The 26,666-nt window shown below is 42.8% G+C and overlaps 2 non-coding genes across 2 annotated transcripts; both read right to left on the bottom strand.

The window, feature by feature from the left end:
• Nucleotides 1–2,946: 2,946 nt before the first annotated feature.
• Nucleotides 2,947–3,017, bottom strand: LOC115610164. Its single transcript, XR_003992138.1, has one exon. It is a non-coding gene; the product is annotated as a small nucleolar RNA SNORD50 (small nucleolar RNA).
• Nucleotides 3,018–4,861: 1,844 nt separating this feature from the next.
• Nucleotides 4,862–4,929, bottom strand: LOC115610165. The gene has a single exon (XR_003992139.1). It is a non-coding gene; the product is annotated as a small nucleolar RNA SNORD50 (small nucleolar RNA).
• Nucleotides 4,930–26,666: the final 21,737 nt, after the last annotated feature.

Genomic DNA, 26,666 nt, shown 5'->3' with positions numbered 1-26,666 from the left:
ACAAACTCTTCACAACTAGAGCCCCTTATCTAAATCACTTGTATAAAACATCTTACTAGACTCAAAAGCATGCCAGAAGAACTAAATCCACAAGTGGTTTGCAAACAAAATACCCCTCTCCTGCCAAGCAAAAAAACCATTACAAGTATTACTCTTTCCACCTTGGTTATAAAAATGATGTTTCTGTGTAATTTTCACTAGTCCCATATTCCAAAGTCTCTGGAGTCTAACATCATAGTTAAAACATTTGTTCATTTTTGTAAACATCACACTTTCTATACTACTAATCCCATCTTCTGCAGCCCTAAAGCACAGGAACATTCATACACGAAGGTCTGCAGCTGAACAGCCAATATGCCTCATCACTGGCCTCATCAATCTTTTCCTATGCCGAGGTGTATCTTTTTAATGATTAAACACTGCTCCTGGAGACAAGCCTCCACTGCCTGATATGTACAGTAACATTCCCCAGCACCCTTTATCCAATACTGTCAGAGACTATCCCCAAAGAATACTTCGGAACATGCAGAACATGACTGATCTGAAGTACTTCAAGTATCTTTAGTGCCACCCACAAGCCACAAATTCTTTTATTTGAGCCTAGAAATCACAAGGCAAACTCATTCTCTCTAAAATTTACACATACCAATACCTCCTTAAAAGCTTCCAAATTTTGTATCAGCATCAGCCCAAAGGATAAATACATGGTACCTGAACATGCCAGAACACAAACACTCTTCTAAGTCCTGTAACTCAAGCCATACGCAGATCTTTTTGAGAATCTAACAAAGTACTTGCCAAGCATTGCTGCTGTATCACCCATTTCTCTGGTCTTTGGCATCTTTTTTCCTCCAGAAGAGGCTGACCTAGCTAAGACTGGCAACTGTTTTGACTTACCATCCAAGGAACTTCACTAGACATTGTCAACAGCACCCAGATTTTTCACGGAACTGCAGTGGGCAACAGACGAAGACAGGCCCAGTCCCATTTCTGAAGTGCATAATCACTAATGGAGTTTATGTTGTCCAGGAGTCACTCAAGTACAATGTGGCTCATCACATGTCCAACACATGCTGAACCAGCCAGAGCAACAAGGCCACGTTGCCTTTGTAGCTCTTGCAAAGCACAAGCTGTCAAGGAACACCGTGGTGTGACTACAGACCTGATGTGCAACAGCTAGGTTTTTCCACATCTTCATCTTTATTCAAGAAACAGCATGTACAAAATATGGCACATGGAAATACCTACCCTTCTCAGTAGCATTTGTTCATAAAATAATAAATCCTGATGAAAGTAATGAAGGGAAAGCTGCTCTGCAGACTTCTGTAGGTTCCCATACATTGTGATTTACACAGCCACTTGCTGAAAAGGAGCGGCCTTTAGGCAAAGTCACTGGTTTCTGCTTGTTAGCAGTAACTCCAGCACAGGAGGTGCTCAGTGAGCCAATACGCTCCTGGAGCTCAGATTCCTAGCGTGCGTTTTAGTAGTCACATGGATACTTATTTCTGATATTCCCAATGCTTTAGGTGCTGCTACTGGTAATGTTCTGCACTTCATGACGCTGCTTAGACAGAAAATTAGGCTTTTCATGGAATTTGTCACTTAGATACAAGCACATTTCATGAGCTACAGGAATTCCTTCAAGCCTCTCAAGGAAGAGAGCTGCTGACACCCAGTGCTGTCATTTTTGGCTGCAGACTATAGGGTAGTTTTTCTGTATTTTGCTTCATTTTGAAATAGTTCAGTAACTGTAGCTCTATCAATTTTTACGCATCATGCCACTCTCACGTTTCTTCCTTTATAAAGCATTACTGATAAATCAAGTTTGAGCCATGCTTTAAGACAGATTACATTTTTTGTACATAACAATTTGTCTCTAAAATCCAATTTACTCTATGACCGATTTATGATCCCTCACTCCTCTGTGGCAGAGGGCCAATTTGCTGAATACAGCAAATACACTGCTACTGTGATACAGCCACACTAGTTTTCAAGTGGCTGCTCAAAGCATAAGCTCTAACGTGTGTATTCCCTTCTCCCACTACTGACCTCTTTTCCCCACAAAGCAAGCGGGTAACGTTGCCAGCATGTTCCTTGAAGGATAGTTCCATTGTTGTGGTACCGGTCTTTTCATTCTGCAGTGGCATGAATTTCCCTCTCCTTCACTAGACAGACTTCAAGACAAGCCTTGGGTTAACTTCTCTGCAACCACACTTTTCTCATGATACCTGTATATATTTCTTACAAGTGTTTCATGTTTATGCCTCCATACCACATCCACCTCATCTACTTCATCCTATCTCCTGCGTGACACAACCTTCAAAAAGCAGGCTCGCTGGTTTGAATTTGAGTACCCATTTTGCCTTCTCCCTCTCTTTACAGGGCCTACCTGTGAGTACCATTGTTTTGAGTTATTACAGATCTTCACTATCAGCAAGTCTGCAGACCCTTACAATATTTTAAAAGGGCAAATACTCTGAGGGTTTTTTCCATCTATTGAAGCTCAACACCCATTTCCCTAATATTGCTGCTATCCTTCTTACAGAGGGCAGCTCAATGTTCTGGGAAAAGCGCTATTTTAAATATGCAGAGTGTGTGATTTTGGTTCACATGCAGCTTCTGAGAACAGTATCGACTAAACAAAATTGCAGCAGCTGTTTCAGCAGGCTTTTAAAAGCACAGCATCCCACTCCAAGCCAAAAAAACTCTTCCGGTGTTACTCTTCCTTCCAGTTACAGATCATCCACATTTGCAAGGCAGCAGTGGCAAAGTGTTCCGACTCATCACTGGAAGAAGAAAACAAGGCTCATTTGAGGGAGAAATTGCAATTTGCAAGTAAGCACACAACGCTATACATCAAGGTGTTACCATTTCTGTAAAAAAGCCTAAAACCTCATAGAAGTTATAATACTTTTCAGAAAGTTTAGATGAAATCTTTTGGTTCTCATCTCAGAATCCGGATCCGTATTTGTTTTTTCAGCAAGGAAATCAGGTTCGGGATAGGATCATCACAGATGAGACAAAAGCAATACAGAAAATGTAAATTTAATGAAACATTCTCCAGTCCTTTGTTATATTTCAATAACAACATACACTAAAACCCTTGCACATATGTTTGAAAGCTAACCAAGGTTAGGCACAGCTATCAGCACACATTGTGCCTTGGGGAACAAGTGTTCTTAAATTCCAGCTACGTACAGAATTACTTACTATACCAGTTTAACATGTCAATTGATCAAGTGTATCAACAACTGTCATAATACAAAGAATTCCCTGAACTGTTAGCAGTTTAGACTTAAAATGAGAAAACGTTTAGAAGCTTTTCAACTACATACCTGAATAAGCTAAAAGCATTTCTTCCTACATTTTTGATCATTTTCCTGTTTAAAAAAAAAGGGGGGGGACGACACATTTATTAGTTCAGAAAAATTTCCTCCCATCACTCAGAATACAACTTGCCATCTGTTTAGTCTCTCATACAGACCATACTGAATTAATAAACATGTGCTGGACTAGTATCAGTACTCAGCAACTTTTGTGAAACTTAACTTGGAAGTGTAGTCATGCCACAGGAAGATTTATTTTGCCTCTCTTGGCCAGCTATTGCTCAACTTGGCTATGAACTATGATAGGCACCTAACCAATCAAGTATAATTCACGCTTTCCTATAAGAATCAGAGAGTTAATTTCCAAAAATTAGTTAATACATGGTTCTTAGCTTCTATCAAAACACTAAAAACTCCGGAATTTAAAACCCACCAACAAGCAAGCATTAAATGAAAAAACTGCATCCAGACCACATTATTCTACATACAACTCCTGCAAGCAACAAAAGAACATTACTCCCACATCAAGCTTTTAAATTAATCAACATTTACTGGAACTCAAGAATTGCTACTTCCAATTTTGCTCTAGATCAGCCTTGTAAGTCACTCCACTTTCCACTTGTAATATTGCCTAAGCAATATAGCATTTTATATGTAGCACTGCTGCACAAGAAGTTTCACTCACACGTTTGAACTTCACATACTGAACAAAGCTCTTCAAAAGAAACTGCTGGTAGCTAGCAAGGTATTTAAAGGTACCCTTCCTTAATAAGGAGTGAAATAAAATTATAGATGATGTACTAAGTCAGGAAAATTAGAACTTGTCCTCACACTTTAGATTTTTAACTTCTTAACTAAAAAGAATCTGTAGATACTCAAGAACCAATGCAGTTAAAAGTGAATTTCATTGGGGAAAAAAAAATAAAACTAAATTCAGATCTTTAGGTAAGAATGAAGTTCTTGGGAAAGCCACTAGTACTCGATGCACAGGAAGCATTCTCCAGCATGCTTTTTGCATGCTGCAAGCATGTTATACTAGCCCTTCTGAACTGGTTTAGCTCTGGAGCTGTAACAACTTGAATATAATCAGAATTCACTACGATTCACCACCAAATTCCAGCTTTAATGATTAGCATTACTTTTCCTAAATGCTCGCATCTGAGCGAGCCTCAAGCTAACAGTCCCTAAGAGGGTCAAAATGCAAATGTCATCACCAGCTTTCAAACACCAGCAACACTTCCTTACTAGGGTGCTTTCAATACCCAACTAAGGTTTATTTACCCACTAAGATACGACACGTCAAATTATAGGGGCCTAACATTTCGCTCTCTCCTCTTTAAAGGCACTAGCTTTTGCAACAGCACATATCCATGTCAACATGGACCCAAGGCAAGTTTAAATAATGCACCAACATCCTTATTCACAACTTGAAGCATGATGGCATCCAGCCTGTACACAGGGACAGCAGTAAAATTAACACCGACTGAGATAATGACTGAAAGATTAAGTGACTTTTGAAAGAAGTAAGTGGTTTCATCTCAGTAGCCAGCTCCGTATGAAATTTCTCATCAACGTATCAGGTTTGGCAGTTTCATCATGAGTCACCACTTAAATATCAGCGACTGGGAATTGTAACGTAATTCATACATTTCACAAAATAAATTGTGTCTTTCATATGCAGATATACTGAAAAGGGACGTTACCACTAACAAAAAGTTTCGGCTGCTTTATCCATATTACCTCTTTATCTGTTGTACTACAGTTGCCAGGAAATCTTTCATCAGGACACCTGACATTCCCATTGTCAGAAACTGCTTATGCCATTCTAGAAGTTTGAGTAAAATGACTACAGCATATTCATGCATAACATAGTACACCCTACTAGAACAATCAAGTTTTATTCTTGTGGATCTCCCTTCCTCCCAACCACTGGTTGTAAACTTTAGAGTCAAATTAAACTGAATACGGATCCTGAAGTTACTTCTTGGCATTTCCAGAAAGCGAGAATATCAACTATAATCTTAAAAAAATGAATACAGTTTTATTAAAAAATTGGAACCACATTTGCCTGTTTATATTAACAGGTCTCTTTGTTCTGTTCACCTAAGCACTTTCTTATACTAACATCCTGATAAAGCACAAATTAACATTTAAAAGCCATCCTGAGGTAATCTTTGTCAGATTTAGTACGAACACCCTGGACAGGCGTATTTCAGCAGCTCCTCTGACAGCAACCCAAACACACTGTTCACCAACTCCCCAGCCTACGCAGTTCTAGACCAAACATGCCTGAAATACAATACCACCTCAATTGTAAAGCTAATGACACACCTACTAATTTGATCATATGTGAATTTTGCTCATCTATTTATCATACTAATTTATCCTCACTAGTCATTCAAAAACATACATAACTTTCAAGAAAATCCACTTGTAACTAACCATTGTTCTACTTCTGATGGACTGAAACTGGAATTAAACAAAAATTATCTGTTAAAATAGAAAATGTGCCTTGCTGTGGTCTAGCATAATCTCATGATACTATGTCAGAAGAATAATCACCAAGTACTAAAAATTCACTTTTTCATCCAACAATATTTCATGCTGAATTTTTTTATGCACTGGGCGGGGGGGCAGGAAGTACCCTGAATTGGGTTTTGGATCCTTTTGCAACCATTATGAAGCCTGAGAAACCAAAACATTTAAGCTTTTATTTCAAAAACATTTATAAGTGGCAATGCATTTATTCACAATGCAATACCACTGCCTGTCCGTAGTTTGTAGGATCATGACCTCAATAATTACATTAAAATATGATAACGTATGTAGATTCACTTTAACGCCACTACATGCCCACGGCCAGACAGCTAACTTGCACCATCTCCAAAATCAGTATAATTTAGCACAAGTTAACTGAATGCTTTATCATGTAGGTCTTCATACTTATGCCACAGCAAAAGAAATGAAACTAAGAACAACTGACCTAAGGGCTCACCTTAGCTCAGTGAAGAGCACAGTAAAAAAAATCATCAAATAATTACTCATCGGTTTGATGGAGACTATGAAAACACACCATACTGTTTTTCCTTTTTTGTCCCACTCAGTAGCCATACAGAGATGACAACCCTCTAGCATTTAACACATTCCATACTTTTGAGACACAAAAATATGGAAATTAAATAAGAAATGGAAGCATTTATCTTGATCAACAGAAATGTAGTGTTACTTCCAGAGCAATAAAGTTAAAAACTCCAGAGCCATTACCTTAATGCTTCTGTAACAATGCATTAGACACCACTGAAAACTTCCTCTCCATCACACCTAAAAACAAACAGTAAACAAACAACACCTGAAATCAGTAAATTCTTATTACCAGACCACTAAATCACATGCACTGAGACTATCATCAACAACCTCTCAAGTCTCAGAAGCAATAAACAGTCTTAATTTGCAGGAGGCCTTCTAGAAAGCAGCAAGAAATGAAGCCAGTTTTAAGTAACAAAGGAGTTATGAGTTACATCCACTTGAAATCCCACATTCAAAGTACTTGTCCTGGGTTCAGCTATAGCAGTCATTTTTCTCCTTCTCAGTAGCTGGTGCAGTGCTGTGTTTTTTAACTTTCGGCCTGGGAACAATGCTGATAACACCGATGTTTTTAGTTGTTGCTAAGTAATGTTTACTCCGACCAAGGACTTTCTCAGTCTCATGCTTTGCCAGGGAAGAGGGGAAGCCAGGAGGAAGCAGAGACAGGACACCTGACCCAAACTAGCCAAAGGGGTATTCCATACCACAGCACGTCATGCCCAGTATATAAACCGGGGGGAGTTACCCGGAAGGCCCAGATCACTGCTTGGGTTGGGCTGGGTATCGGTTGGCGGGTGGTGAGCAATTGTATCCTCTCCCCTTGTTATTTCCCTTATCATTATTATTATTGGCGGTAGCAGCAGTAGTTTTGTATGGTACTTTAGTTACCGGACTGCTCTCATCTCAACCCGTGGGAGTCACATTCTTTTGATTCTCCTCCCCATCTCTCCGGGAACGGGTGGAGGAAGAAGCGGGGGGAGCGAGCGAGCGGCTGCATGGTTCCGAGTTACTGGCTGGGCTCAAACCACAACAGTACTGTAGAAATAGCTGCATGTGCCCACTATTACATGTCAGTCCGAAGGATTTTTAATGAAAATTCATAATCTCAAGGTTTCAACTGTAAAGAAAGTACCTGTAAGTACTGATTTCAATTGATTTAGAGAATTCAATTTTCAACACGTATCAAATACTTACATGTACATTTAAGTTGGTACTTAAATGTACCAACTCAACCAGCCAAAGAAAACGCAGCACAAAGTATTTGTTTTGTCATATACAATACGTAATGTACGTGCATACGGAGATCAACAACACGGGTGTAGACCAAAGACCTTTGCTGCCTTTAAAACAAGCCTTTTACATTGTTGCTTAGCTATCATGCGCTGTCAGACACATTCTGATAGGGTACGGCCCTGTGCTCGCGCGCTCCTTCTCCCAAGCTGACTGGTTAACTTCTGCTGTTCACGCGTTTCTGCACAAGAAGTTGTTTGATTTAAGGTCTTAGCCAATGTCACCCAGATGTTTGAGCTACTCCACGGTGTCAGATGGTGAGGGCTGTGGTGTTGTGTGTGTCTAAGCAGTGTCACGCACATTACTGCAAGCAGGAGCCAATGCAGGGCGGACGTGTCTTGCTAGAATCCATTGGGTGCCATTTTCTGTGGAGACACAAGTATAGCCTCGACCCCATGTTATCGAATTAAACGGACCTTCCCATTTGTTTGTCTCCAGTAATTTCACCCAAAACCAGGCTTGCTGCCCAGGCTGTACATCATTCAGTTGATTCATGGATAAAAAATGTTTTAACAGAACTAGTTTTTGGCTGTCTTCTGGTTTTTGGCTGTCTTCTGGTTTTTGACTGTCTTCCCCTAATGTCAAGTAATTTAGGAGATACACAGCCTTCTGCAAGCGCGCATTCAGGGATTCCCCCAACATTGCCCCCTTTTGTTTTTCTAAGGTCATTTTAAGGGTGCGATGTGCTCATTCTACTATACCTTGTCCCTGAGAGGAATGTGGAATGCCTGTAACGTGTTGTACTCCCCAGGTTGATAAAAATTCTTGTGTTTTTGCACTAACATAACCAGGTCCATTAACAGTTTTGATCTGGCGTGGAATACTGAGAGTGGCAAAAGCCCCTCACCAGTGTCGAAGTATGTCTCGACTTTTTTCTCCCGTTTCTGCTGTGGCCCAAAGGGCTCCAGAGAACGTGTCGATTGACACATGTACGTATTTCTGCCTTCCAAATTCTGCGATATGAGTGACATTGGTTTGCCAAAGCTGCAAAGCTTGCAAACCACGGAGATTTACCCCCGTAGCTTGCAAGGGTGCAAACTGCTGGCGGTCTGGACAGGTTTGAGCAATGGTGCGAGCCATTCTCCAAGCTATGTGAAATTGACAGTGTAACATTTTTGCTGATTGATGAAAAAAGGCGTGAGATAGGTGAGCTTGCTCAATCATGTTTGGAACTGGTGCGGCCCATGTCGGTGCCGCAAGATAGTCTGCATGTGCATTACCTTCTGTTATAAATCCTGGTAAAGTGGTATGACTCCAAATATGCAAGACATAATAGGGATGTGAGCGGTGACAGTAGGTCCCGTAATTGTTTAAATAATAGAAATAATGGTTCATTATCGACATGTTTTAACCATGCTTTTTCTATTCACATTACAACGTTTGCTACATATTGGGAATCTGTAACTAGATTTAATGGTTCTTGCCATTGCCGAAATACTTGTAAGACTGCATATAACTCCAGGATTTGTGGAGACCCTGTAGTTTCATACACCTGACATTGCCAAGAATCATTATCATAACAAACAATTACAGCTTTTCCTGTTCTACCTGAACCATCTGTGAAAAACGTTTTACCATCAACAGGAACGTGTGGACACATTGGCTGGCAAACTAACTCAATCTCAGTGCAAAAAGATAACAGTTTATGAGATGGAAAATGAATAGAGATTTGTCCTGTAAAATTTTCCAAGGCAATCTGTAGGGTTAAGCTATTTGAGCTATTTGCTTGGCACCAAGCTAAACAGTCATGAGTAAGGGGTAAAAATAAAGTTTTTGGTTCCTTTCCAGTTAATTCCAGGGTTCGTTTACGACCCTTTCGAATTAATATAGAGAACATTTCAACTCATGTAACTATAGCTTTTTGGGGTTGAAGAGGTAAGAAAAGCCATTCTACTATAATTAAAGGGTCCCTTTTTTGACTTTCATCCCATTGAGCTAACAGTCCTATGGCTTGCCTTGGTTGACTGACAATATAGAGATGGATTTCACTGTTGTCTATTATTCATTGTGCTTGACGCTGCTGCAACACATGCGACACCTGTGTTAATGCCTTTTGTGCTGCAGGTGTTCACGTGTGAATAGAGGATAAATTCGGGTTCCCCTTTAAAAACTCAAATAGTGGTGTCAACATGTTGTTATCAACTCCTAATAACGTTCGTACCCAATTTATGGACCCCAATAATTTTCGTAAGTCATTTAGGGTTCTGATGTCTGTGTGCAATGCCACAGTCTGAGGTTCAATGGTGTGTTCTAAAATTTTCCAACCTAGATATTTCCAAGGAGCTTCTTGTTGTATTTTCTCTGGAGCTATCTCTAAGCCATACGCCGCAAGACTAGCAAGCGTATCTTGTATCACGGGTGTTAACAATTCAGGTGTTTGTCCCGCAAGTAAGATGTCGTCCATATAATGATAACAAAGAATATGTGGGTGTTTTAGTCGAACCTCAGACAGTGCCCTTGCCACATACATTTGACATATGGTGGGACTGGTTTTCATCCCTTGAGGTAACACTGTCCAATGATATCATTGCGTGGGCGCTTGGTGATTAACAGATGGCAATGAAAAGGCAAATTTTGGTGCATCTTCAGGAGCTAAAAATATGGTGAAAAAAGAATCTTTTAAGCCCAGGACAATAATGTCCCAATTTTGACGTATCACAGTTGGGGATGGCATGCCAGGTTGCAATGCTCCCATGTCTTCAATTACTGCATTTACTTGTTGCAAGTCATGTAATAGTCTCCATCTACCACTTTTTTTCTTTATGACAAATACTGGTGTGTTCCATGGACTAGTGGTGGGCACAATATGCCCTTTTTGTACTTGTTCGTGGACCAGTGTTTGTAATGCTTCGGCCTTTTCTGATGATGGGGCCACTGATCCACCCACACGGGCTTTTCTGTGAGCAACGTGAGGCGAACAACAGGCTGAGTTGCAGTGGCCCCTTCTAAAAATGTCATTTTCCATTGGAGGTGCTAATGGTCACTCTCCAGACTCCAAGAACATCACGCCCTCATAGGTTAAGGGGAACATCTACCACAAATGGGCAAATGTTTGCTGTTTGACCTTCTGGATTGATGACTTGAATGATATGGGCACTCTGTCGAGAGCTGGAGACTCCTCCAATACCTGTGAGTCCCATATTGCTCTGCATTGTGTCCCATGTCCATGGCCATCGAGAGGCAGAAATAATAGTTACATCTGCCCCTGTATCTATCATCCCTTTAAGTGTAATTTGTTCAGGCTTTTTGTTTACATTTCTTAAACAAGTTAAAGTGGGCCGGTCTTTGCGAATTTGTTGAGTCCAAAAAATTTCTGGTCTACCTGTAGATGCAAAACCATTATTTCCTCATGTTGTCTGTTCTATATTTGATACAGCACTTGAAAAAGGAACTAATTGGGCGATTTGGTTTCCGGCAGGGATGTGGACTGGAGGGGATGGAGTCCATAACGTAGCATGAATTTGTCCTCTAAAGTCAGAGTCTATGACTCCAGGTAAAACAAAGAGACCCTGGGACATGGTGCTGGAACGGCCTAATAACAAGGCACTTAAATTGTTCCCAAGAGGTCCCCGAATTGCAAGGGGAACTGTGTGGACAGCTTTATCAATTATTGTGATGTTGGTGGCTGTGGTAACATCCACACCGGCACTTCCGGTGGTTTTTGCTCTGAGGTTGCCCAAACCTGCTGAGACTGACGTCTCATCAGATTCAGGGTTATACTGGTCATCGGAGGGATTTGTGTCTGAGCGTGCCTCCGTTTCGCGCTTGATTTCCCGTTTCCCGATTAAGGTTGACCATTTATGTCAAATTTAGTATGGCACTGATTGGCAAAATGTCTGCCTTTTCAGCATCGTGGACAAAATCCTGGTAAATTGAGGTCAGCTATTTGCGTTGTCTGTGAAACTTGATTGTCTCGTTGGGGGCAACTGCGTTTAGAGTGACTAGGTTTGCCGCAGTGAAAGCAGGCTCGGTTATCTGCCCGCAGGGCTGCAACCAGCGCAGCGGTAAGTATTGCATAAGTGAGTGAACCCACCCGATTACCTGTTTCAATCATTTCTACGTGAGTGGGGTTTCGCAAAAGTTGTAACAGTTTCTTACAATCTTCACTGGCATTTTCTACTGCTGACTTGAACATTAAGGCTTCTTCCGCTTCCAAGTGTTCTACTTGTTTCTGTATGGCTTCTTGTAGTCTGTCTATAAATTGCATATATGGTTCAGTGGCATCCTGTTTAATGCTTGTAGATGATTTTACTGCTTTTCTGGTGTCCGGGACTTTTAACATAGCCTGAAAGGCAAGGTCTGCTGACTGTCTTAATATTTCTGGTGCTAGTCTCGCTTGTAACTGTGGTGTGGCGATGGGTGCTTCTCCCATAAGTTCCGCGATTCCCACTCCCACTAGCAGATCTCCTGGTTGTCTTCCTAAATTATCTAAAGATGCTGCATTGCAAAGGTCTCTCCAATATGCTTGCCATAATAGCTTCTGGCTAGGGGTAAAAATTAAGTCGGCTAATGATCGCACATCAAAAGGAGTCAATAAATGTCCCCTCATAACATTTTGCAATAAACTTTGAGCAAACGGCAAAGTGAGGCCGTGCTTAATTATTGTTTTCCTCAATTCCTTGACAAGATCCCATTGCAAGGGTTGCCACTCACTAGGCCCTTGATTTTGAACAATTACAGGACATACCAGAGCGGCAGCAACTGCTGTCTCTCCCTCGGCTGTTGCCTTTTGTCGCAGGCGTTGCCAGTGCGCTACAGGATCATAGCTCACAGTATTTGCCGTGCTACCGGCAGGGAACTCATCTCCACTCAGGCCAATGAGTGGTGGGTCAGCCTGCTGTTGAACAGGAGTTGCAAACCCAGGGAGGCGAGGCGGCGAAGTGGGGACCGGCAAATCCACTAGGGGAGCCGTGGGGGAGGGTTGGTGCTGCTGTGAAGCTGCCCTGTCTGAGTCACATCCTGGCGAGCTGGCTGCTGGCGCTGTAGCTGCAGCCGCCTAAGCAGCGCGATCTGTTTTAAGCTGTTTTAAAGAGTCAATAACCAATCGCCACGTTGTCAGTCTTGTGGCGGTATCGTCGCCCTTGGTGGCTGCGTCCCACAAAACTTCTCCCACCTGGTTCCATGTATCTATAAGGAATGCTGTTTGCGCATCTGCTGCTACACCCTTACTTTTGAGCCAGGCAAGTAGCGAGCGAAGTGTATGTTCATCACAGACAATTCCCCGTTTCTCTAATATTTTTTTAAATACACAGACCATTGATTTTTCTTCCGCAGAAATTTGTGATCCCATCCTTATGTTCCCAGCCGCTCACCTGTTCCCGGTGATTAGTTGTCCGGACTGCAGCTCTCTGTCTCCGCTGCCTCTGCGTTTCGTTCGGCTGGGCTGCCCACCGGTCGCTCTAGTTGCCGCGTTCGGGCCCCACGTTGGGTGCCATTTGTGGAGATCAACGACACGGACTCTGGCGGGGTATAGACCAAAGACCTTTACTGCCTTTAAAACAAGCCTTTTACATTGTTGCTTAGCTATCATGTGCTATCAGACACATTCTGATAGGGTACGGCCTTGTGCTCGCACGCTCCTTCTGCCAAGCTGACTGGTTAACTTCTGCTGTTCACGCATTTCTGCGAATGTCAGCCAAGTTCCTTCTTTGCACCGCAAGCTCCTTCTAGTTGTTTTCCTTCTTTATGAAGGGCATAGGGCCCACCTGTCAAGGTCAAATTTGCTTATGCTGATGTCTTGTCCTACACGTACATTCCAATAATTATGTTCCTTGATCTGCACTACATAGATCAAATAAATATAACACCATTAAAGATAACCTATTAAACATGTTTTGTTTCAGATTATAAAAACAATTTAAGCCATGGAAAATCTCAAGCTTGCTTATTACACCCAATAACCAAGGTTTACACCAATGACTTGTAAAGATTGATTTACAAATTTTTCTGTTCAGTAATCTAAGGTGTGACTCAGGCTATCATTAAAGAAGCCAATTTAACACGGAATGAATGCACCCAATGTCTTCCTACATGAATGCAACCATTTCTTAATCTTTGCTTTCAGATAAGAGCCTAGAATCCTAGCCATATTTTTTTATTGCATTGCCTGTTCTTGCAGAACTACTAGGGCTCGGTGACATTAGCAACTCCACCGTACTCAAGGAGCCCTAATCTCTCACTAGAACACCTCATTCCCATGGTGATGTTTGGGTCAATTTCATTCCTCAGCACCAGCCAGCATTTGAAGCGCGAACTCAAAAGACAAGGGAGTGAAACGAAAGGCAGCACCGCCCAGGCAAGAGGCTGTTCCCAACCCCGGCCGATGCCGCTGGCGAGCAGCATTTTCCCCACCGCCACCATCAGCCCCTAAAGGCACCCGACGCGGCCCCCCGATCAAAATGGCGCAGGCCAGCCGCGCCTCGCCGGGCGCCGCCCGCACCAGGGCAAGATGGTCCCCGCCGCCCCCTGCCGCCTACTACCGGCCCCAGCGTGCCCCGCGCCGCAGGACACCGCTTCCGGCAGGGAAAACCGGCCACTCCGCGGTACCGCCTCGCTCCCCGCGGAGGCGCGTGGCGTGCTGGGACACGTAGTCCGCCGCTCCATCCCCTCGCCGACTCCGCGGCGGCGGCGGCGGCAGCGGGGCGCCCCACACCGCGGCCCGCCGCTGGCCTGCGCCTGGCCGCGCCCGCGGCTCCAATGTGCGCGCCTCACCCGCCAGCTCCAGCCTCAAACACTAGGCGAGCGGCACCGCGGGCAGACCTCCCCAGCAGCCCAGCATAAAAAAGAAGCGCAGGTGCCGCTGGGCCCCGCTCGGGAAGCGGCGCACACCGCAGCCCCAACCACCTCGCCCCGCACTATCTTACCCCCGACCACGGGCGCTCCGCAGGAAAAGAGAGGGCGAGGGGGCGCTCGCCGCCTTTATATTGGCTCTGCGGGGTGGGAACGAGGCTGGCTCCGCCTCTCCTCCCCGCGAGCCGAGGGGCGGGGGCCCCGCGGGGGGCGGTGCTTTCTCCGCCCGGCGCGCTCGGGGGCGCGCGGCGGGGTTGGGTGCTCGTGCGCGGTTCTCGTCTCCGCGTGCCGTGCGGCCGTCGGCGGGCTCGCGGCCGCTGGCGTGTTCCCGTCAGAGCGCGGCTGCGGCCCGCCCAGCGGGAGGGCGCTGCGGCCGCCCGGGCGGGGCTGAGGGGCTGCCGCCCGCTGGGCTGCCCGTCCTCCGAGCGGGCAGGGGCAGGGCGCGGAGGGGAACGGACGGGACGGGGCTGCCCGCTGTCGCTGCGGGTGGCGTGCCCTGAGCGGAACAGGTAGAACGAGCCCTCGGGTTTTGGTCGCGGTGCTGCCTGTGCGTTTTGCGTTACATTTGTGGTTTTGCATAAAGCGCGGAGCTGGCAGGCGAAGGCAGGAATCCGATACAGCTCCACCTCCCAGACAGAATAAATGTTTTTCACTGAGTACTTGTTTCCTGTGTCTATCTGCTGTTACTGTTCTCTAGGGCTCCAACTGGTTAACCTATAGCTGAATGCTTCAGCTTTCCTTCGTCTCTAATTAGATGTTTCTGAAACCTTAACCACAAACGCACCATTTTCCTTTTTGGAAATGGCACACAACGCTTTAGCTGTGTAAAATATTACAAGACATCAAGGCTAGAAAACCTCTTACCCACAACAGGCAAAAAAGCAGTTTTTCACTCTCGAAAGTGTAAGGATGCTGTTCCACAGTGAACCAAAGAGTGGAGTCCCCCAATACCAGTGGTTAACTTCCAGCATTAGCCACTGGAAGTTGCATGTCAGTCAGAAAGCAGCTCAGTCTCCAGATGAACCAGCCTCTTGTACCACTGTGGAAGCACTGGTACAGAAGCGCGAGCAGGTATCTGGGCTACAGTGGGGATGGTAGGAGTGCTGCAGCCTAGATGATGTTTAAACTGATCTGAAACCACATCCCAAGTTCTTCATTTATGGAGGTCCTCGCTAATTGTTCAGAAATAGGTTAACTTTTTTTTAGTCTGCCTGTTTATTGAGAGGTTTAGTGTATCAATCAACTTAGTTGAGGAAACCAGGAAAAACAAGGAAGGGTGAAGAAAAGCTCAAAAAGTCTTTGGTGGTTTTACAATTTGTTAAGAATGCTACGAAAAAAGATGGTCCACAAGATGGATTCTCAGTAGGGTCTAACTGTTGGGAGCAGATAAGTGAGTTATAAATTGTTAAAGTATCTGGCAATTTTATTCCTTAAATTATTGAGATTGTTACTATCAGGAAAACTAAATAATTGATAAATATTAAACAGTTTTCTTTGGAAGCTGATGGCAGGAGATGTCACTCGTTTTCTCTCTGGTATTCTTCTTCCACATCCCGCTTTACCTGTCTGAAATGTTCCCCTTGACTGCAAGCACTGTGACCCAAATGACAGACTGCAAGCTGCAGCCGGTTCACCACCCTCTCTGCTTAGAGGCATAAGGAAAAATGTGCTTTTTCTCTGGGTGCCTCCTACCTGCATTTGTGTGAGCTGCTGTTTCTGTAGGAGAGAAGCTATAAGCATCATGGGATAGTTGTTAGTGCTTCAGGCAGGCTCAGCAGCTGAACTTGGGCACAGGCAAGCAGTTTACGTGTTGTTATCTACCCGTGGGGCCTATTCAAAAGGCACCAAACCCGATGTTTGCCACATGGTGCTGAAAATGTTAACCCACCCTTCCTTAGTGACATCAGGGTTAAAGATAAGCAAAGTAGTCACAGCCATGACTAAAGAAAGAAGGCAGCTCCTTACCATTCTTTTCCTAAGTGCTAAATAAATGTGTCTTTTCTACAACACCTTTGGAGGGTTTTTATTTCAGGGGGAAAAATAGGGAGACTCATAATTTAAGCCCAGAGTACATTACATAAAGCATAATCAGGTACTATCTTAGTTTGCAATTGATAATAACCTGACTATAAATAATGAGGTGACTAAGGGCCTGTCCAGTCACAGGCCTGTCCACCTGTGCAGGATACTGCTCTACCACTTCAGCTTTGCAGGAGAAACACGGGTGTGCATGTGCTGGAGGGAGCCTTTCACCTTGCAATATTACCGCACGCTAGCTTTTGTAATTTGGCAGGAAAACTTTTCATCTCTCTGTTAGATTGTAGGGTACAGGTTTACTAGCAGTGCCTGGATGTGCACTGTACTCAAACTTATACCTAAGGAAAGGTGCCTCGTATTTCTCAGCATCACCTAGGTCTGCTAGCACTGGACAAGCTTGTGGGTCAAGTGAAGCACATCTTTATTGTAGGTAGGCAACAATTACAGAGCTGGAAAAAGTTAACCAAACCAAAATAAAATGTACACCACAATTACAGATTATATTTCAAAGTAAGGTTCCTCCTTAGCTGCCTTTCTTTCCTCTCTGTCAGGTTTCCACATCTTTAACCTATATTCCAGGTGTCTGGATGAAGGTGCAAGCTGTAGAGCTACACCTGATCCTCAAAGTCCACTCCCCAGAGAGATCCTAAAACTAGTCTGAACTATAAGCCTGGTTGCCATAAAGTGTTAGTTTATAGATGGATCGCTTCTGAATTTAGCTCCCTGCATGGCTGTGCATTCCCACACAGTGTAAGCACTGGTGGTAGGGAGTGCTTACAGTGCTAATGGGTGACTGCCTCTTTTGAGGCCCACACAAAAGTGTGCCTGCCTGAAAGGCTGGTGGTGTGGCTACCTCCAGGGCTTTTCAGCTCCAGGCAACTCTCTCCCAAGTTCTCTGTTCTTGTTTTAAAGGATTCCTTTATCTTCTCGTCCTTTCTCTTTTTTTCTGTCTCCCCTCACTTCCCTTCTGTTCCTATTTTAAGTCTGGCTTCTTGGATTTTCTCCAATAGCTTTGCAGCTTTGATGACTCATATCTCTTGGTTTGGTTTGGGGCTGTTAGCAGTGCATCCTTTGGGATGCTGAGTTTCCCTCCCCTCTCACCTTCCCAGCAGGAAGTCTATTGTATGCAGCTTTAATTTCTTCCTTCTCAGAACAGATAGTACTCACTGTAAAATCCTGGGCTGACTTTGCCATACTTCACATTATGCATCATAAAATGCTTGAGTTGGGAAACAATTTCATTTAGCTTATGGTTGTGGCTCTTAATATTTTACAGAGAACCTCTTACCAACTCCCTCTATTTGAGATTTTAGTCACTTTAGTGTCACAGAATGTTGAGCCTGGTTTTTGAATGATAAATGAGATCATAAAAACATTAGAACAGCTGTACAGGTCAGACCAGAGGTCCAACCTCCCCTCTCCCAGTATCCTGCTTCCAACTGTAGTCAAGCAAATATGCCTAGGGAAGATGCTGAATTTTGTGTGTTGCTGTTATACATACTCAGTTTTTTAAGCTCCTGCAGCTACTTATGCATCAGCAGTGAACGGTTACTGATTTTTTTTAACCCCTCTACATACCACCTTTTTCAGATCAATTCAGTAAGTTCACTAGTACAGGTCATGCAGGGTTCTGTAGCAGTTTTTCTCCACAATGAAAATGAACCATTTACTTCTACTCTCTGTTTCTTATCTTGTACCTCTTATCTCATGTCTGCTTAGTTTCCCTAAAATCATTAGCTAAGAGGCTTCAGGGAATCTGCATACTAGATCATGTTACTGCATGCCTGCTGGTGAGAAGCATGATGTGAATTTACCGCGGGTTCTGATTGTTACCTTATAGATCATATTTATCTAGGCACACACTAATTCTACTTTTCATATTAAATTTTCACTTATTTGCCTGGTACAGATGTCAGGCTTAGTGGGCTGTTTTTTCCTAGATTTCCCTAGAACCTTTTTAAAACATTATAACTGTGTTTGCTACTGGCCCTTCTTTAGCATCAGAGCAATTTCAAGCGAGAGCTCACACACCACTATTAGTAGTTCACATGTTCACTGGGTTCCTCTGGAGCATCATCTGATCCTGTTGAAACTGCAGCACCTTCCAGAAGTTTGAGGCAACTTCTCTGATGGATGCCTCAAAAGTGGGGTGGTGTGGGGAATTTCCCCAGATCTTCTACACTGAACACAGGAGAGAAAAAAATAATGCAATTGCATGGCCTATTTTTCTCTGAACAGAGTTCCTGCGCCTCATGAATTTGAAAAGGGATATGTTATCAGTTTTGATAGACTAAACACCATTATACCGGCATGTGCTGTTGTGAGCTTCCTTTTGCCCTTCAAGTCTTTTTAGAATGGTGACTTTGTGCCTTCAAGATAGTGTTCTTAGTTTGTCTTCATACCGCTTGCGAGGATTTAATCTGCATAGGTGTTGGTTTTAGTTTTGTTTTTAACAAGCATCTTCATTTTTAGTTCAGCTGTGGCGGATATTTGGGTTGTTTGCTGCAAAGATAGAGATCTAAATGTACAGTGATTGCTTATACTGACACATTCAGTTTAGTGTTATAATTGAATCAGTTTATATATAGCTAAAATTAATGATAAAGCATCACTAAGGTTTATACAAGAAAAAAAACTCCAAACCTTCTGTATTTAGTTACTTAAAAGAAGCAAGTAAGTTGGTGTATTACGACAGACAAACTAATTAATATTTTTAAGTTAGATTAGGTATTCTCTCCTGTTTACCAGGTAAGTATGTGTGCTGTCTCCAGGAGTACGTAATTGTAACTATTTTATTGTTTAACAAAAGTGTTCGTTATCTTGAACTGCAGCAGCATTTCAGTATGCCCAAAAATACTTGAGGGAAATTTCAGTCCGAGGCTTTGTTAGTGCTTGGGAACATCATCTTTCTCTCAGTGTTCAAATCTCTTCTGTGTTACTCTGCATAAACAGCATATTACTGAAAGATAATATGCTTCATTTAATTGCTGTATAGTTGCTGCTTATCTTACTGGCTTTTGCTCACCCTTAAGAGATGATACAAACAGGCCCAGACGAGATGAAAACATTGAAGTGGAAGTACTGTGGAAAGGCAAGAGAAGAGCAAACTGCTATTTAATATTCTTCTCAGAGTTCTAGGACCCAGCTGTTAATTGATATCACTTGCAGTCATTTCATTCATTAACAAGGCATAGGGCAAAAAGGCTTTTCTGTCATATTTATACACCTTTGACAAATTGAGTGTCAAACTCACTTTTAAATAAGAAATATACCTTCACGTTCCTTAACAAGAGGCTGCTTTTGGTTCTTAGAGAAGACAAGGCTGCTGAGCTATTTGATTTTTTAACCAAAACTGGTTTTAATATTGCCATCTTTCAGAGGCTTGCTTACAATTGAAATATCCTATAATAACACCCTATACAGAATCAGGTAAAACAACACATACTCAATTTGCTCTTTTCAAAATCTAGTATCATTTGAACTATCATGAAAAAATAGAATTTGTAAAACTGCATTCCAGTATCTGGAATTGCATCTGGATATGGTAAGTACAGATCTCTGGGTAAGAAAGAGGCACTCCCTTTGACGTGGGTATTTCTTAGAATGTTTCATTTGATAAAGTAAGAAAATAAAATATGCATATTATTTTACTCATAGTATGTGTAATAAAAACATACTGATATTTTTTAACAGTATAGATGTAGGAAAATGTAACTGCATTATCTACAGTGCTAATATATTAATTTTAATAGATTTAACTTTGTGTCAAGTCTTCACTTGGTGGTGCGTAAGTCTTTCCTTCTATGAAACTTGTGTAGACACTGGTGTTTCTCAAATCTTTCACTGTAGAATTTTATTTCCATGTTGTCTTGTTCTTAATAATAGCAAGCTTTCCAGGCCAGTATAGTGTGTTAGCAGGTTTTGTGAGCGTATCTTGCTCTTAGCAGCTCAGTTCTCATACAGGAAAAGATCAACAGCTCTTTCTATAGACGTGTTTTAACTTTACAGTTAAGTAGAACTTAAAAGCTGCTGCTGAAAGGGGTGGCCTTGTTCTTTTCCTCCTCCCTTGTCACCCCTACAGGCTGCTACAAGCAACTACCTTATACAATAGAAAACACCCCCCCCCCCCTTCCACTTTAGTTTTCTAGCAAATCAGCCACCTGACCTGACTCACACTGTGACCATCTAACCACTAGTTTTAACAGAAGGGAAGTGGTAGGAGCAAACGCCCTGGGCTGGGGAAGAGTTAAGCAGGGTGATGTCCCCTGAGATAGCAGCTATTACTTAGGCAGCTATAAATATGATGTGAAACCTCATGCTTGATCACTCCAAAATGCAGTTTGCACCTATTTAACTGTGCCTAAATGCAAATATTCTACCATTAAAAGAAACAATATTTGAGGTTTAAGAAATCTGTTCTACTGTTTGCTGCTATTTATTCCTCTACTGTAAGGAAGAAATCATATCTATCTAAAAATAATTAAATTATATAGACCGTTGATATTCAGAGCAGTACAGCTTATGGCTGGCCCTAGTAAAGGGCAAGATAATTGTGATGCTCTGCCCTAGGATATATTAGATTAATCTGTCCAGTTTTTGAAGGTGAGGGGCTATATTTTTAAAGAACAGGAAAAGGAGGGCAGTATAGATAATACTATGTGATAATATTCCTTAAAACCCACAAATCAGCCATTTCAGTTGTGTAAATAATTTGTCAACTTGAAGTTATAACGTAATGTATTGCTGACTTCCTAGGAGGGAACTCGCAGCATTGCAAATTCTTAGCATGTACCTAAGCACATGTTCACTGTCCTGATATTCCTGACTGGAGCTGATAGTTGACTTCCTGATGCTGGTGGGGCTGCGTCCTGTTACGATGGAAGTACTCAGACAAGGTGCCTCCTGCTTAAGGCCTTCCTACACTCTAACCTTCATTGCCTCGTTGTACTCTCTTGGATATTAACCAAAACTCAAAGTAGCTCACCCAGGCTCTCTGAGCAACAGCGGGAAGGACCTGGGCATTTTAGAAGTTGCATGCTTTCTCTGCCCACTCAACAGCCAGCAGTAAAACAAGACGACGACATCCTGTTTACATACATTGAGTAGGGAAAGTGTGGGGCAAGGCTGCCACTCCTTGTCAACACTGGGAACATGCTCTGCTTGGCTACAGAATATGCAGCTAATAGGAAGATGAGACTTATTTATGTGGTTCATGTGACAAGAAGCAATTGCTCTGCCAGAGGTAATGAGCACGCACTGTTTCTAAACACAGGGCCCTTGCAAAGCAGAGAATTTGGGCTGAGGCCTATTACAGACATGAATCCTCTGGCACTCCCAGTCTCCAATTGCTGCCAGAGTCTCAGGGTGCATTCCCATCAGCATCCTTTTCAATTCCTGAACTAGGCCCTCTTGGGAGCCAGGCATGGATGACAAGGAGATGCACTTGCTGAGATTCTCTATTCCTCATCAAAAAACAGGGCCAGGGGAGTTTTCGAAGAGGCCAGTGATCAGATCTGAGAACAGTTGACTCTCAAGCTCATCAAGAGCAGCTCCTAGGGAAGCTTGTGGTATTGTGCAAGATATAAAAAGGTCTGGCTACTACCTGGTTTTGGGAGAGGCAAGCAGCTCACTGCTCATGAACAGCCTCGTTGAGATGCCAGATGGGGGTAGAGAAGCTGGTGAGCGGCCCTGGTAGCCGCATGCACAGTGCAAACCATTAATGCTATAATGCAGCTGACGTGCCACAGGAGCTGGCACAGTTGCCTGAGTTATTGTGTGGCCGTGGCTGTGCTGGTTGCTCTACACCAGGGTTATGTTCAAGATGAAAAGGGCTGGTTGCATACAGAGATGTTGCTGACCTCCTTGGAGGGATCATGTCCTTATCAGATAATGAAGTTCCTTCCCTGTCAAGGACTCTGCCCCACAGTACGTGAGGCACAACCACAACAATGGGACTCTTGGTACCAGTGGCAGAAGCACCTGCCTGATTTTTCATATTCAACTCCTCCTATCTATAGGAGATACAGTCAAGCTATGGGAGTCACAATCCCAGATTTCTTGTAGGTGCCTTGTAGGTGCCTTGCTTCAGTCTTGACTTGGTGTCTTCTAGCTGTGGACATCCCACTTAGCCCGTCTGGCAATTCCTGACATTGCACCTATACGGGAAAGAGTCCGCCAACAGTTTTTATTGACACGTTGGTTACAGAACCAGGTGATGCAAATGTGACTGATCCATGGACTTGGTGTGATACAGCCTTTTTGCTGAGTTTAGTAAGAGCTGTGAGGACTTCAGAAGCTACCTTAGTGTAAATTGTATCACCTCAACTAAAAAAGTCCTTTGATAATGGTGCTCTATTTTCTAAGAACAAAATTTAAACTTTCTAAGTGCTACTGAAGAAAGAAGCTCATCAGTGCTGCTTTATGCTACGTGTCAGATAATCTAATTGAAATTATTCAAGTTCACTGGGCCAACACAGCATTTAAAGCAATTGGTTTGTCACATTTCTTTAATTCTTTTTTCTTTATTTTTCTTTCTCTTCTTTACTGGGGTTACTCAAGCATGCACTTAGTCTTGTGTAAGTAGATATGAAGAGAGGAGTGGATCTCCTTTCAGGAAATGTTAATTAATATGTTTCATTTCTCTTGAAGATCTTGCAGTTTATTGGCATGTTTGAGTAGTTTCCATGGACTGCAGTAGGAGTTTGTGACACAGCTTGATTGTAGGGTTTATCCCTTACATGCAAGTAGAGGATAAAGCAAGACAGCTCTACTAGCATAATGAATACACACTATACTAGGAGTGTCCAAGCATTTGAAAACCTTACCCAGCCCACCAAGACTGAGAAATTACATGTCCTCTCCTTCCAGGAGTCCTGTGGGTCCAACTCAATATGTCCTTCTCCCATCTTCCCAGTTTGGGTTACCAGAGACCACGCTAGGATCTGCAATAACTTGCTCTTGCTTTATACCCACATTTCTGTAACAGAGGCAAGACTCACCTTGCAGGCACTGGGAGGGAACAGCATGCAGAGAGGCAGCCTGTGGCTCTTGCCCGTGTTCCTCCACACCCTGCACAGGATGGGGCCGTGGGCCTGCGCACAGTGAGAGTTTTCTGAAAGTTGCAGCAGAAGAGCTGGTGAAGCAGAAATGTGATGTAGGATGCTGCATGTCAAGACAAGAGGCTGAAACCTGTTTGAACCGGTAGGCAATCTCTTTTGCAGCACTGATCAGACACGTACACCTGACCCACAGCCAGTCTGGGAAACCGATGCTGGATACAGGAGTGGATCAGTTTTCGCCGCTTTGTGATTGTGAATGGGATGACCATTACGGTTATTCTTCTGTAAACGCAAGAGGGCACTCCCACCTCACTTCTAAAAGACACAGAGTGCTTGTGAAAGGAAGTTCTTAATGCAACAACGCAGAATTGCAGCTGCTCCTGTGTCCGTGCTTTGATAACAAAATAATCACTATGCATTTATAAGGATTTATAGGCCATATTTAAGGAAGTGGTTTTGGTTTGATACTTTCTCCGAAATAGTAGGTATGAAGAAAAAGAATTTTATCCTTGATCTCAATGAAGTAAAACCAAAACTCATATGTCCTTGTAACCAGAATTGTTCTGAAACTGGGGGACTACAGGCTACTTTTTTTTTTTTATTTATTTCAGGTGTATTATCTCATCGAAACAGAGACTGCTTCCTATGTCTGCAATAGCAAATTCAGTAAGAGCAACTACAGAAAGGGGGAATGAGATTAAAGTTGTTATGCTTGGCAACACTTGCATGTTTTGAAATAGAACATCAGTGCTCTGTTCATGTAAGTTTCCCTTATCCACTCACTCTCGTCTGCCTGGTGTGTTATGCTGTCAATGTTTATCATGATCTAGACACTTACACAAAAATAAATGTATTTTAAGCTTACCCAAGGGCCTCTCAGCTTTTGGAATCAAAGTCTCACTTGATCACTTGGAAAGATTTTAACAGCTTTTTATAGTATCCAGCACAGTAAATTAAGATCTAGACTTGTAAAACTAAATTTTCTGTACATTCTATGATTTAAAATACAAATAAAATGCACAAGTAATTACTCTTTAAAGGGAAATATAAATATACAAACTCCAAACTCCACTGTGCTAATGATCTCAGTTTAAATGATTACGTTTCTTTCACTTGAAGAGAGTTATTTGGTGTGGTCTAAAGCTTTTCAATGGGGAAACAAATTTTAACTGCACTTTTAGCCTCTTCACAGTATTTCTGCAAGGTGCTTTTCCATTCCATTTTCGTGTAAATGGGATGCACTTTTGATCTTCACTTAGCAGTCCCCTCCCAGTAAAAGCTGTTCTAGTCTCTGTTTCCCCTACAGGACAGAAAATGTGAGGCAGTGGAATAAGGAGCGGGGTGGGAGGAGGGAGGCCTGACAGACTCCAGCGGGAGGTGGCAGAGTTACATACGTGAGTCTTGTTCAGGTGCACTTAATGATCCTCCCCTGCACCTATAACCCCTTCTTCTTACCCCATGTTTCTTTTGATTATTATGAGCTTTGCCGCCAATTTCTTAAAGCTTTTTGGCCAAGAGGTCTGATTTCACAAGATTTTTGATTTGGGACGCTGAAAGCAAGGAACAGAAGAAGGATCAGCACCATCTAGAACAGCAAATTGCTTGACAGCACTCTGGGGGAAAATTTGCAGGAGTAGAAGTGTAAAATACTAAAATAAGAACTATGGGGAGTGCTGGTATTAAAGGCATGTGAGCATGTGCTGGGGACTCTTGCATTGCATTTTATCTTTATGACACCACTTTTCTAATTTTATGGCCCAATAGATCCATAAACTCATACCTGACTACTTCTTAAAGCAGATGGTTAAGTATGGTTCAAAAAGACTAAAAGCAGGTAAAGTGTTTGTAAAAGTAACTTCTTAGAAAAATATTGGGTCTAACTGAATTTTCTGTTATCAATTGCCTCTCCAAAGAAATCTGGTTTAGCAATGTACTATTTGCCTGAAACACATGGAGTAGTGGCAAATTCTTTTTTTGTCAAGTTGCTAATTTAGTTTGCAGGCATGATCTCCTCAGAAATAGCAAAGGATTTATAAAAATGGATATTTCTGAAATGATGGTCATAAAAGTTGACTTTTAGCTCTGTTAATGACCCATATTGAACAGGCTAGGTGCTCTGTAGAAGTCCACCTCTGCCAGCACCGGGGAATTGTTCCCCCAGTAAAGGTCAATAGCGATTATTAAAACACAAGAAATCAATTTTAAATGCTAGAGACCCTTCTACGGGACTTTTTTTGTTTGGTTGGTTTTTTTCTCCCTATAAATGCTCTTTCTTATGTTTGGCAGAGTTTAGACAGAAGGAGGAATTTTTGGAAAGCAGTGTAGTTTGAAAATATATTGTACGCTGGTTATGAATCTGGCTGTCTCTAATAAATTATTGTAATTGATTATTTCAGTTATTATCTCTAATGGTGCAGAGTGGCAGACTGATGGCTACACTGCATATTGAAATGCTGATTAGCACTTGCATTTTCTTCAGGAAGGACAACTGCAGTTGCTTTCCTTTAAATGGAATGTCCAGGAAAACTTGCAAGAACTTAATAGGAGCTCATAAGCTTCTGTCATGCTTGGTCAAAATGGTGAGTTAACAGGTACCTAGGAAAGATCAGCCATCCAGAACAATCACATAAGCATGTCAAAGTCCTTCTGAATGGCATCCCTTCCCTCCAGTGTATCAACTGAACCACATAACTTAGTGTCATCAGCAGACTTGCTGAGGGCACACTCAGTCCCACTGTCCATGTTGCTGACAAAGATGTTGAACAAGATCAATCCCATCACCGACCCCTGAGGGACACCACTCATTACCGGTCTCCAGTTGGACATTCAGCCGTTGACCACAACTCTTTGCGTGCGGCCATCCAGCCAATTCTTTATCCACCGAGTGGTCCATCCATCAAATTGGTGTCTCGCCAGTTTAGAGATCAGGATGTCGTGCGGGACAGTGTCCAACACTTTGCACAAGTCCAGGTAGATGACGTCAACTGCTCTGCCCCTGTCCATCAGTTCCGTAGCCCCATCATAGAAGGCCACCAAATTGGTCAGGCATGATTTGCCCTTAGGCATTAGTTTTGGATGTGTT

This window comes from Strigops habroptila, chromosome 6 (genome assembly GCF_004027225.2).
Source record: "Strigops habroptila isolate Jane chromosome 6, bStrHab1.2.pri, whole genome shotgun sequence".
NCBI lineage: Eukaryota > Metazoa > Chordata > Aves > Psittaciformes > Psittacidae > Strigops > Strigops habroptila.
The sequence above is the reverse complement of the archived record's forward strand: the minus strand, read 5'-3'. Positions and strand labels throughout refer to the sequence as shown.